Source organism: Hippoglossus stenolepis, chromosome 3 (assembly GCF_022539355.2).
Source record: "Hippoglossus stenolepis isolate QCI-W04-F060 chromosome 3, HSTE1.2, whole genome shotgun sequence".
NCBI classification, from domain to species: domain Eukaryota; kingdom Metazoa; phylum Chordata; class Actinopteri; order Pleuronectiformes; family Pleuronectidae; genus Hippoglossus; species Hippoglossus stenolepis.
The window spans coordinates 11,128,687-11,141,111 of record NC_061485.1 but is presented as its reverse complement, the minus strand read 5'-3'; the positions used below and the strand labels follow the sequence as shown (position 1 = coordinate 11,141,111).

Genomic DNA, 12,425 nt, shown 5'->3' with positions numbered 1-12,425 from the left:
GCAGTGATTTCTGTAAAAGGGAGAAAAAGATGTGTGATCGTCCCAGAGCAGCTCAGGTGAAGATGCTGAAGATCCTCAGATAGGACAAAGAGAGGAGACTCTAAAGTGTCCCACTGTGTGTGTGTGTGTGTGTGTGTGTGTGTGTGTGTGTGTGTGTGTGTGTGTGTGTGTGTGTGTGTGTGTGTGTGTGTGTTGGCTGACTGGTGCATGTTTGTTTGCTTGTCCATGTGACCGTCCCCAGTTCTCTGATCTGCTGTTCGCCAACAGCTATTTTGTATGTGTTTTTCAGTGTGACTGGAACAAGTCCTCCAGAAATTAGGAATTAGTCATAACAATAAGTTTGCTTGTAAATGTTTGGAAGTGTTTACTGCGAGGCTGAAAACAAAAGGTCAACCTTATTTTACCTCAAATATTTGATCGGGATGGAGATATATCAGACTAAGTTCTATGGAGAATTATTTTGTAATTGGCCTACATACAAAATGTTTTTCTTTCAAAAACACATAGGTCTGTGTTGCTTTTTTCACTTCAACTTCACTTGGTTATCATGCACATCCCTATACACCAAAAAGCTCAATATTTTTTAACCTTCAGAAGAGAAGAAAATAAGCGTCACAAGTGAGGCATACAATTGCATAGATACATATTGTATATACATATATGTATATAATTCTAACCAGTGATGGAAGAAATTGTCTGTTCCTTTAGCACTAAAATATAAAACATTCCATTACAGTAACAAAGTATCAAAAGTCAAGTCTATTGGACAGACAAAATGGCCCTAGTGAGTATTAAACTATAGATTATCACTTTAAATATTATAATGATCATTTTTATTATATATAATTATGATATTTAATTATATAATACATTATATTATTATGTAAAATCTGTAACTGCACACTAAGTAGTAATCGTAGTTGTGAAATAAGTGTTTGAGGTACAATGTTTCCCTTAGAAATGTGGTGCTGAATAAATATAAAGTTACTTAAAATTGCTCAAAACTGCACATTTTTACTCACAGGTATTTCCACCTGTGAGTAAAACAAAAGCAACACTGGTGTGTGGTATAACTCAAAGCAAAAGGGGAGATAGTTTACTACAGGTCCCTGTTTTAGAGCTCCAGATTTAAGTCGGTTCCTCAGTTTAACCGCGGCTGCAGTCTCCCTGTCGCCTGGTAAGACCGGGGGAATGACATCAGCAGTCACACAGTCAGTCAGTGAGAGTCGTGTCACCGCTCTGAAACCTGCTGCTCATCGTCCAGCAGCATTCCTGGAACTTATTTAAAAAACTGACCAGGAGCTGTAAGTGTTGTATCACTCTCTGCTGCAGCCTCTTCCAAAGTGCAGCAGAGAAACAGCCCACGCTGCATCGGAGGAGCTGATAGTGCCAGGAGATGGTGCATAAATGAGTCTAACCCGATGTGATGATGTGATGCACCTACTGGAAGAGAGTGGTGTGAATAATTCTGCTTCCAGTACGCGATGACATCACACCTGCTGCTGCACGTGTACATGATTTGCTGTAGAAATACTGAGGTCATGGGTCATTGTGCCCCCTACCCAGGAAACATTTGACACCAAAATTATTACATCGCCTGATTCTTGAAAAACGTTTTTCATTCCTAACTTTTTATTCATTTCATTAACTGTAAATATTCCTTTTTCCCAACTTGAAAGTTTCTGCTCTGTAAAAAATATGAATGTCATCTCAACTTCTCATGATCAAGGAAAAACCCTTTTCCCTTTTCACTTTTGTGATTCAGTTAATTTCATTCAGAAATAGTCTGATTTGCTTGTGTTCTCAGTCGATAGAGGAACATTTGATGAGCTATAACTTACTTTTTGTTTCTCTGGGAGCAGCAGTTAGAAGTTTTAAACACATACCAATAAATCATTACCTTATAAGTTGAAGTGGCAAATTAGCATATGCTTTTGATTAAATATCCAGCATCATGATAAATACATCCCTCGGTGAGTTTAAGTCCAATGTTCAGCCTATTTTAGCTCTATTTTTGGTCTCCACCAGCAACTGAGGGACATTTCTGAATCTTTAGATGCTACATGCTCCATTATGTTCACCTGCTATAGTTGCTACCTGTCACTGTCTGTTGTTTGGTGCTGAGACATAATGAACAGTTGATTTTTAGGGCTAGTTCACTGAAAACTGCTTCATGATGCATTTGAAAACAACACAAAAGTCTAAAGAATAGTAGGTTAACAGTTAGCTGAAAATTATTTCTAGATTCCTCACCATAAACAAACCCCTTTCACATTGTCATAGTACTTTTCATATTTTAATTTGATACAAAAACATATCGATTAAAACTACTGCAAGTTGAAGTTGTCAATGACTCTATAGACAAATAGGCTATTTTTCATTTATTCATTTAATTATTGGCTTAAAAGACATCAAAAATGAACACAGTGAGTGTGAAAATAAAGATTATAGATCATAAAACAACCACTAATATAGAATCAAAATTTTGCAGGCCCCTCAAACCCCCAAATCCCCGGTAAAAATAGATGGACAATTTGGAGTGCAGAATATTTTTGGAGTTTCTATTGTTACATTTTCAGATAATGTATTATTCAGGTAATGCAACAGAGCAATTATGTTTCCTGTCTGAATAATACATTTTCCATTAAGCATTATGATAGTACCCTCTCTGTGCTATTGCAGCTCAGATCAGAGTTTAGTTTCCAAGGTTGTCCCGTCATCTCTGCTCATATCTCCTCTGATATACGGTCATGAAAGAGTTTGCCTGAAACCTGCTGTAATTAGACGCTGTGGACTCATTCTCTCTTTGTATCTTCGAGGCTTGTTTTACCGTCGCCTGTGGCCACACTATGTCGCGCTTATTGTGTCAGGCCACCGGATTCGAGGGTGAAAATGATATATGTGCTTTGATGTGCTGTCCTGTGCTGACTCACGATTGTATCATGCAGCCTTTTATTGTTAAAGTGCTCGTAAAGATCAGCTTAGTCATACGGTCGCTCTTGTAGAGTTACACACTCTTAGGGTTTGAGGCTGATTTCTCAAGTATGACAGTACAGTAGAGCCTCTTAAAGGAGAAGAATAAAGTCCTAATAATACAAGATCATTTTTGTAATTTTTGGCTATGTGTTATTTTAGAGGGGGAAAGTCAGAATATTAGGGAATCCATGCTGGTTATTTCAGATTTTTTCTTTTTCTTCAAATGTGGCTTTTTTTCTCACTAAATCGCAACTTAATTCTGCAATTTATTCTCGTAACATTACAACTTTACTCTACTCTTGAAATCTCCCTTTTTTTCCTTCAATGTACTCCGTCATACTAAAGCCTCAGAGAAGTTATGCAAAGCTACACAACATCCGGAAACGGAAAAAGTCAACTACACAAACAGATATGGCAGGTCTATGGAATGAGCATCTTTGTTCAGCTTTACAGTATCTGCTCAGTACAGGATTGTAGTTGTTTCCATTCCCTCCGCTTCCTTTTCAATATGGTACCAAAGACCAAGGCAAAGGTCAACCCGTCCTGTAAGGAGATCCCGCTCAGTGACATGTCAGGAGGAAGTAGGGGTATGCCACACACAGAGCCTTGATCTGGCATCTCAGTCTTCTGCAAACTTTCTGTTTTATCCATCTCCGTTGTTGTCGTCCTGCCGCTGAGGCCCCAAGCTGGACTTAGGGGGCTTCTTGTGCTACTGCTGATGCCAGACAGAGGATGAGATGAGAGGGTATTTGAGTCTGAGTTATGTGCGGGTCTGCTATTTGTATTGCTATGAGATGTGCTTCCACGAATAGTTTCATTGCCTGGTGAAGACAGGAAGCCCCCATGACCTTAATCCCTCATCTGCCAGTGTTCCTTAACACAGCTTCTGCATGTTTTTTTCTGTTCTGTCGTAAATCTGCCAGATAACGTGTAACAGGAAAATACCGGTTTATATACGATCACTAATGAAAACGCGGAATAAGTTGTGGTGGCAATGGATAAACACTGTCTATGTGCATGTTGTGCTTACATTTTCACTTCAAAGCGGATTGTGTTGTTAATTTGAACCAGACTCTGGTTTGTTTTCCTGCTTGTCACGTAGTGTTTGTGCAGATCTGAACGCAGCAATCGTACTTGGGTGTGGACCAAATCAAGCAGCTGCACTGAGACCCTTTACAGTTAGTGGTTAGTCACAAAGAAATGCTGGAGCGGTTTATTTGTGGTGGCAACGTGACCCAAACTCTATTTCACCCAAGTAAAAGGCATATTCCGCAGGTTTGAGCCAAAGGGCTCCTGTAGCCAGATGGATGTTGTGTACTGGGTTGAGGAAAATCTGATTAAAAAATCTAAATTGGTCGAGAATGATTTGATTTCTGACCTGGACTAGCTCAGAAGTATTTTCCTCATATTGGATTTAATAGAACCTTTTTCAGGACCTGCATCGTGGGCAGTAGCAGGACTGGTCTTAAGAGCAGAATAAAGCCGATTTCAGACATGACCTGTTGGTAAAATCCACAAGAAGTGGCTATGGAGTTTAACCAGAGTTTACATTTCACACATGCACAACACATCGTGAGGTTCTCTGCACAGACGCGTTCACAACAGCATCAAATCCTCCACGTTATTCAGGTGAGAGGTGGATCAGTCAGGTGCAGCAGACAGAGGCAGGAAGTGACGTATTAACTCTGCTGCATAGATCACGTGATTTTCTTGAAAACACACAAACACTGGTGTCGGCTCATATCTCAACAAACTCTCTTGACGTCTTTGTCGTAAATTAGCAAACCTGATAGGTCATTAGCTTTGATGGTATTTGGTAATAAACCAAAAATATTGGACAAATAGAAAAATTGACATAATGAAATCAACAAAGTTCTGACAGAACATTAATGTCCATACCATTATTGTACCTTAAATAGTTTTCAAGACCTTTCACATAAAACTTCCAACTAGATGAAAAGTCAGTCGGATTCAGCCTCTGGTGCATCATCACTCTGTGAGGAAATTCAAGGTAATTCATTTAATATTTGTTGAAATATTTTAGTCAGGACCATAGTGGTTTCCCAACAGATTGACACTTCAGTCCCTAGAACCACCCTGCTCTTCTGCCTGAAAACACAGATACTTACTATAAGCAGATAGTACTGCAGACTTCAATGTCCTACATCAACATACCACAGCCCCATGGCAGCGTGATAAAGCATGATGCATTCTGCAGATATAAATGTATAGGTCAATGCCATGGCCGTGTAAATCATACTGTATCCAACATACTCTTACTGGCTGGAAAACCTCCAGCTTTTCCATTTTCATGTCTTTCTTTAAATTGATCTTGTGATTTAATGTAAAGTTTCTGTATGAGAGTGCATGGACAAAGGTGGGGGAAGGCAGGTCTGCTTTGATGGTTTGATGGAGGACACAAATCATCTGTTGTTGTTTCTTTCACCTTGAGAGAAACCTAATGGGCTGGTTCTTGTCTCTTTCCCTTGATATTTTCTTTCTGAGGCAAACTAATACATTTTAAACAATGATTATTTTTTTTTGGGTCCATCATGTTACGTGTCATTGACAGTATTGTCAGACTGTGATTTATCAGTGCGTCAGTAGACCCAGAACTGGCCGTGTTGCTGTCACAGAGAAGGTGGAAAGTCTCAGGTTTGCAACAAGGTTCATGTTTACTCTGGACCTGGTTTTCCTTTCTGAGCCAGAATAGTGTCACTGGTAGCAGGGCCGCAGGTAGCTGAGCCCAGACATGTAGTCTGCAGTTCGGTTTCACTGGCTGAGTAAGAATCGACCATAGGGTTTCTGAAGCAGAACAAATCCTCTTATTGAACTAGAGGCTTGATGAACACAGCTTAAAAAACCAGAGTGGTGCATGGAAGTCATTTTTGGACGACCTCCCGAAAGGTTACAGAGATTCAAGGTGGAGTGAAGTGCAAAAGATAAGAAACACAGCAGTGCTCTTATTGACACTTTAAGTCACTTAAAGATAACATGTTTTTGTATTGAAGCAATAGTTACACATTTGGGTAGATGTGCTTTCTTGGAGATGGATGAAAGGACAAACTCAATATCCTCTGGACCCTACATTTTACATATGCACACATATATAATTGTGTTTAAATGGGACACAGCATAACTGCGTCTCACATTCATATCACAAAGAAGAATTTCTGCTGATTTGCATTAAAATAGCGAAATAAAAGCTGCTTTTTAAGCACCCGGCTTAACAGTTGAGAATGAACCTTCCCCTTTTCTCCTCCCTAATTCAATTCATGACTCTCTCTCTCTCTCTCTCTCTCTCTCTCTCTCTCTCTCTCTCTCTCTCTCTCTCTCTCTCTCTCTCTCTCTCTCTCCTTTTTCAGTTTGTCCCACAGTAACTCTTGTTGCTAAATGTCTCAGGCCATTCATGTGAAAGCCTCGTAAATGTAGGAACTCACCCTGTCGCAGCGCTTGAGAAATCAGAATGAGCAAAGGGTATATAGCATGGGCTTTACAGTCTAGTATATGCGTGCACACACACACACACACACACACACACACACACACACACACACACACACACACACACACACACACACACACACACACGGTTAATGCTCTTTACTACCTCCCACTTACTCTCTGTCTATTTAGCATTCTCCCATTCCTCCACTGCCTCGGTTTGGACAAAAGCTCGATGGGGAGCAGCGCTGCCTGGCCCCGAGCTTTCAGGAATATTACTCTGCGGACCACGTGTTCCCTGGAGTGAAAGGGACAATCTGCAGAGTCAGGGGGAAACATGCAACTCAGACCTGATGGAGATGCAGAGAGAATGCACAGTTTGGCAGCGTACAGGAGAAGCAGTGAGATTCTGCATCTCCACTTCAGGAGATGAACACACGGGGTCATCTGAGAATGTCATGATGTCTGCCGGCGTTTCGTTGCATTATCAGAGCAGCTAATCGTTATGTTTGGTGTGAATTGCTTGTGCTAGTGCTGCTTGCTTTCCCTGTTGCTTGATAAAGTAGCTGTTAATGCATTACCTTGACATGACTATGAATATCGTATGATGTGTGTGTGGGGGAGGGGGAGAGGGTCTGATGGGAACGGGGGCTGCAGGGATGAATAAATCATGGCAGGCCGTCCCTTTGATTAAAGATCTGTGTGTGTGTGTGTGTGTGTGTGTGTGTGTGTGTGTGTGTGTGTGTGTGTGTGTGTGTGTGTGTGTGTGTGTGTGAGAGAGGGAGAATGTGTGCCCTCGAGTGTGTGTAAGTGTGCCCACGTGTGTGTGTTTGTGTGCATTTGAAGGCAATCGGGCTGATAAAGATGCAGGTTAATCAATCAGCGGGTGGCAGCTTCAGTGGGAACTGATACTGAACCGACATCAGAGATAAAAGCAGAAAGAAACAGGAAATTGCAAAGAATGTGGAGGCTTTTTGTTTATATTTATTAAAAAAAGATTTGTTGCTCGATTTTGTAGGATAACCTAAAATGGTCAAGATTCAAAAGCTATTTATATATATATTCCCTTTGCATCCATTAGAGATTCCTTTTTTGGCATGTTGCTGTTGTTGGACAGTAGATGACAGGAAACATGGGCTGGGAGAATCAATTGTGGAGGTTTGTGGTTTTGTGTTGTGCAAGAGCCCCTTTTCTAATTTCCTCCATCAGCTATGGGCTGAATTATCTCAGCTGAATGTGAAATAAAACTGTGTCAGGTTTTAAGTGAATTGTGGACATGGTGTCAAATCTGTCATAGATCTCATAGTTTAATCAAAACCTTTAGTTATTGTCTGGGTCATTTTGGAACAGACAGAAATACACCACGTTTTGGTAAATACATTATTTAAGTAGCTTTTCCATCTCATTGAAGTCAATACAAGTAGACACGAAGTAGACCCAGGAGAATTACCATAGCTACAGGGAACATGACTGTCAACCTACAAATAATTATCCCAATATTGGTCAGGGGCGAGCTGCAGGGTTTTTATTAAGCCACACCCGTGTCAATATGACTTGAATGTTAAAGAGGGAATTAGCAGACGTTCACTTCAGGTTTTATTTGTGATTGGGTGAGAAATGATTCGCTGTCTCCGCTCTTTGTTCTCTCTCATTTTCTGAGATGTGGAAACCTGAAAAGATGGATGGATGATGCACATGACCTTAACTGAACCATGTGGTAATTGCCTATTTTTAAAGAAAGACATTAGGAACAGGACAGACAGAGCAACTGAAGGTGTAATCTGAGAACTGAGTAAGTATCTATACAGTCAAATCAATAGATGGATGAGTGGATAAGGGGGAAGGAGAAAAGGAGGAGATTAGAAGGAAACAGGGGAGGGACGGTGTCAGGGCTGTGTCATCTTCACTTTGGACCTGAGGGCCAATCATTACCTCAGCTCTGCCTGGAAACCGCCCTTCATGTATTGATCAGTCATGGGGCAGGTGGTGAGCTCAGGGGCTGTTAAAGATGCATGTGAAGTGAGGATGGAGTTACCTTTCTTCTCTTAATACACAGGAAAACATGGAGTTTGTACTTTCAACCTTCCTGAAATACACTTTTGCTGTTGGGCTGATGTTGAAAGGGGCTTAATTCGCTAGATGTTTAAGTTTCATAAAGGAAGACCAAAGTGCCCTCTGCGATGCCCGTTGAACAAATCGTTTAAGCAGGAAGTTGAGTCACAGCCGTGGGCAGTGAACCTCAATGTCCCAAAGGGGTTTTTGCAGGGACTGGCAGCTGTTTCTGTCTCTCTCTCTCTCTCTCTCTCTCTCTCTCTCTCTCTCTCTCTCTCTCTCTCTCTCTCTCTCTCTCTGCACATTATTTGTGCATTACCAAACCTGTTTCTCGTCTCCTCTGAAGTGGGAGAGAGTTGAGATGTTACGAACGAGATGATTCAGAGCTCGGTCACCTCATTCTCAGCTGCTGTTTTCTCATCAGCACAACTGAGAGCAGAAGCTGGGGCCAGGTGTGAGAGCGGGGATTCTCTGGAACGGGTTCTTTAGCTCACTTTTATGGGAGCGATTGTCACAGTGGATGTTGTTGGACAGGCTGCAGTCAGCGTGTCGATCCATAGCTTACACAGTTGCTGCACAGCCTTCTGTTGTCTGGTGTGTATCCGCACATGGGCATATTTGTGTGTGTGTGCATATAAATTCAGGTTATTTGCACACTCTGCGCTTCTGTTAATGTCTGCATGCTTGCACATGTTGCGTGTGTGAGTGTGTAAGTGAGTGTGTGTGTGTGTGCTTGTGTGTGCAGGTCAGAGGTCACGGTCTAGCCTCAGGGCAACAACAGAAGGCCTAAAGAGCCCCTGGCCCCCATGCTGATCCTGTAGAGCCACTGTGTAAAGAGCCGCAGCCTCACAGTGCTCTGAGATGGACAGATGTTAAAGGGTGTGAGCAGGCGGATTAGAAGGCATCGACTGAGATGGTTTGGAAACGAAATATTGGAAATATTTGGGGTGTGACTGGTTCATCGTTTCGCAAACTTTATTGTGGTTTAAATACCCACGCCTGGAAAATTCCAAGGAAGGGTTTGCTTTTGAAAAAGTTTGTATCTGCAGTTTAAGTTGCTCTTGAAAAGGATCTTCTGCTAAAATTTAGAGTGAATAAGCAAATTTGAGTCCTTTACACATTGATGTCGAGGCACCTTATGTCGCCGCCTGGATGTGTTTTCTACTTTTTTCTTTCTTTTAGATTTTCTAAAACATGCGTGAAATATCGTAAGCTGCTTCCAGGCACGTATTGAACTCCGGACAATTTTCTGGAGGGCTGTGTGGCATATGACGATGCCACCGGGGTCTCACCACAACAGCCAGAGACAAACCAGTTCCTTTCTTAGGATATTTTTAGTAAATCAAAGATAAGCTCACAAACACTTAACATAAACTTGCCAGCTATTTTAGCCTGCTTCTAGCTTTGCAGCTCAGCTCTCATGAAGTCTCTCCTCCTTTTGAATCCAGGGAGAGTTGATTGGCCAACCACCTCTCCGAGCCACCTCCACATGTCTGAGTCAGTTGCTTCAGACATTTTCCGGAACGTTTCCTGAACAGCCCCAAAGTAAAATCTCCCGAAAAATGTCTGCGTGAGCCCATGGGAGAATACAGCAGGGAATCGTCTGGAAAATCTAGAGTGAGCGAGTGGGCGCGTTGATAATGTTTTTAACACGCGACAGATGCAAAACTATAAAAAACTAAACAAATGTAGCCAATATGTCAGGATGAAAAAGGTTCAATGTGCTGTAAGCAAAAAAAACATAATGTCCATTGCGGAAATTTCTGCGTTCTTCATATGTGAAAGGCGAACTCCGCGAAATGACTGGAAAATTGTGTCTGGACATTTTCTGGTAGATGGAAAAGGGCTTTACTGAAAATCCTTTTGCAGATGCTTGCGTGTTTTGTTTGATTGTGTACGTAAGTTTGTTTTCAGGCTCATGTTAGTGAACTTCTGAGAGGGAATGAAGTGATGTTTTAGCAGCACAAAAGTTGGGGAGCTGTGTCAATGCTTGAGGAGCATGTGAATGTAAAACCAAAAAAACCTGACCAAAATGGTTTTTAACAAGCTGCAAGTGAAAGTGTATGGGGACGCCAGACTGGAGGTTACTGGACTTAATCATGTTATAAGGTTGTCAGTCATTCATTAAAATGAGATGAGCCCGCGCACTCTTATACACACACGTCTATTTCCTCGTCCACTTCTGCGATATTTACAGAATTCATGCTGGTCTGAATTGTGTGATGTTCTTCTTAAATTCTATTACATTGTTGTACAGTCTTTCTGTCACTTTTGCTGAGGCTGTTTATGCAGGGAGGTGACTCCTATAAGAGTGGGGGGGAGGAGTGAAGGAAGATGGGATTGAGTGTGTGTCTGTGTGTAGGGGTTTGGCCGGGGGGGAGGGGCAGACAGGGTTGTGGAAAGAGTGTGTTGGGGTCACTGCACACACCCCTGAATGAAAAAACACATGAGCGTGAGTGCAGTGTAATGAGGCCGCTGTGTGTTGTGTTGTGTTTGAATGAGGATGATGACTGAGGATGTGGTTATAAAACACTGTCAAACATGGTTTTGACAGAGGACACTGCTATTGCTTCAGTGATGGCATTCATTCATCCGTCCATTATCAGCTGTCCTTTAACTGTCGCACGGGTTTGGACGCAGTCTCAGCTGACATTGTGTGAGAGGTGAGGTAAACCCTGGACAGGTCTCCAGTCTATTACAGGACTGACAAATAAAGAAAAACAAACATTCACACTCACATTCACACCTACACGCAATTTGGATTCCCGAATAAATCTAACCTGCATGTTCTGACCGTGAGAAGAAAACAGAGACTAACACACAGGCACATGGAGAACATCCTCCTGACACGTGTGTGGGTCCAGAAAACACACCCCAAAAAAGAGATAGTATGTGAGATTGTTTTATTTGCTTGCTTTCCGATATGCCTCCTGTTCACTCCATCCATGATCGTCCAGAGCAACGTCCATAATTGAAGACTGAGGATCTTTGAGGACCTACTGTCTGATGGTTGTTATCTGCTTAGCTACTTCAGTCACATGTGATTATTTGCAGTTACCCATTTATGTGTTTATGTTTATTGACAATGAAAATGCCTTTACACATTCAGCATCATCACAATTCGTCCTTGACCATCTCCGGAGTTGATTTGGCCGATAGCTTCACAACTTGTTCCCATGTGTCTTCGGTGAATTTACACCGGTACTTTCATACGGTCATAGAAAAGTTCATGGTGAAGGAAATGATCCATTAGTCACTGTAATTGATAATTAAGGGATGGATTGCCATGAAATATATACCAAGGCAAATTCCAGGTAGGTGTAAACCTACTTGGCAATAAATACTTCTGATTCTGATTCTGATTCTGAAATCATACATGCATGTTCCCAAGAGGATACATCCTATATTCCATTGTTTCAAGTGGCTAAGTTTTCCACTGGCGATATAATCAAGTTAAACATGAAATGTGTCCAGTAAATGGATTTCAAACCAAATACCTAGAATATTAACATGTATTAGCATTGGCATTTCAACAGGCTAAACTCAAATGAAGAGCATAGTGAATGCTGACATTAGAATTTTGCTCAAAGCACAACTGCACCACCAGAATTGCTGCAGACTCTGTTTTAATCAGTTCATCAGATTTGTAAGGCCCCAGGTGCCTTATCTACACACACACACACACACACACACACACACACACACACACACACACACACACACACACACACACACACACACACACACACACACACACACACGCGCTTCAGCCATGCTGGTGCCTGTGGTGTCTGGGTCCATGTGGGTATTTCACTAGTCTCCATCACCTTCACACTCAACGCCCTGATATCCTGATAACTCCTCCAGGCTCAGTGTGCAGCAGCAGCAACAACATACCTGTAACCACTCACATTACACAGACACACACATGCACGCACGCACGCACGCACGCA

General features: G+C 41.8%; 1 protein-coding gene across 3 annotated transcripts in view; it reads left to right on the top strand.

The window, feature by feature from the left end:
• itga7 (integrin, alpha 7) overlaps nucleotides 1-12,425 on the top strand; it is a 36,579-nt gene that overhangs the window by 869 nt on the left and 23,285 nt on the right. The gene's annotated exons all lie outside the window — the stretch shown is intronic.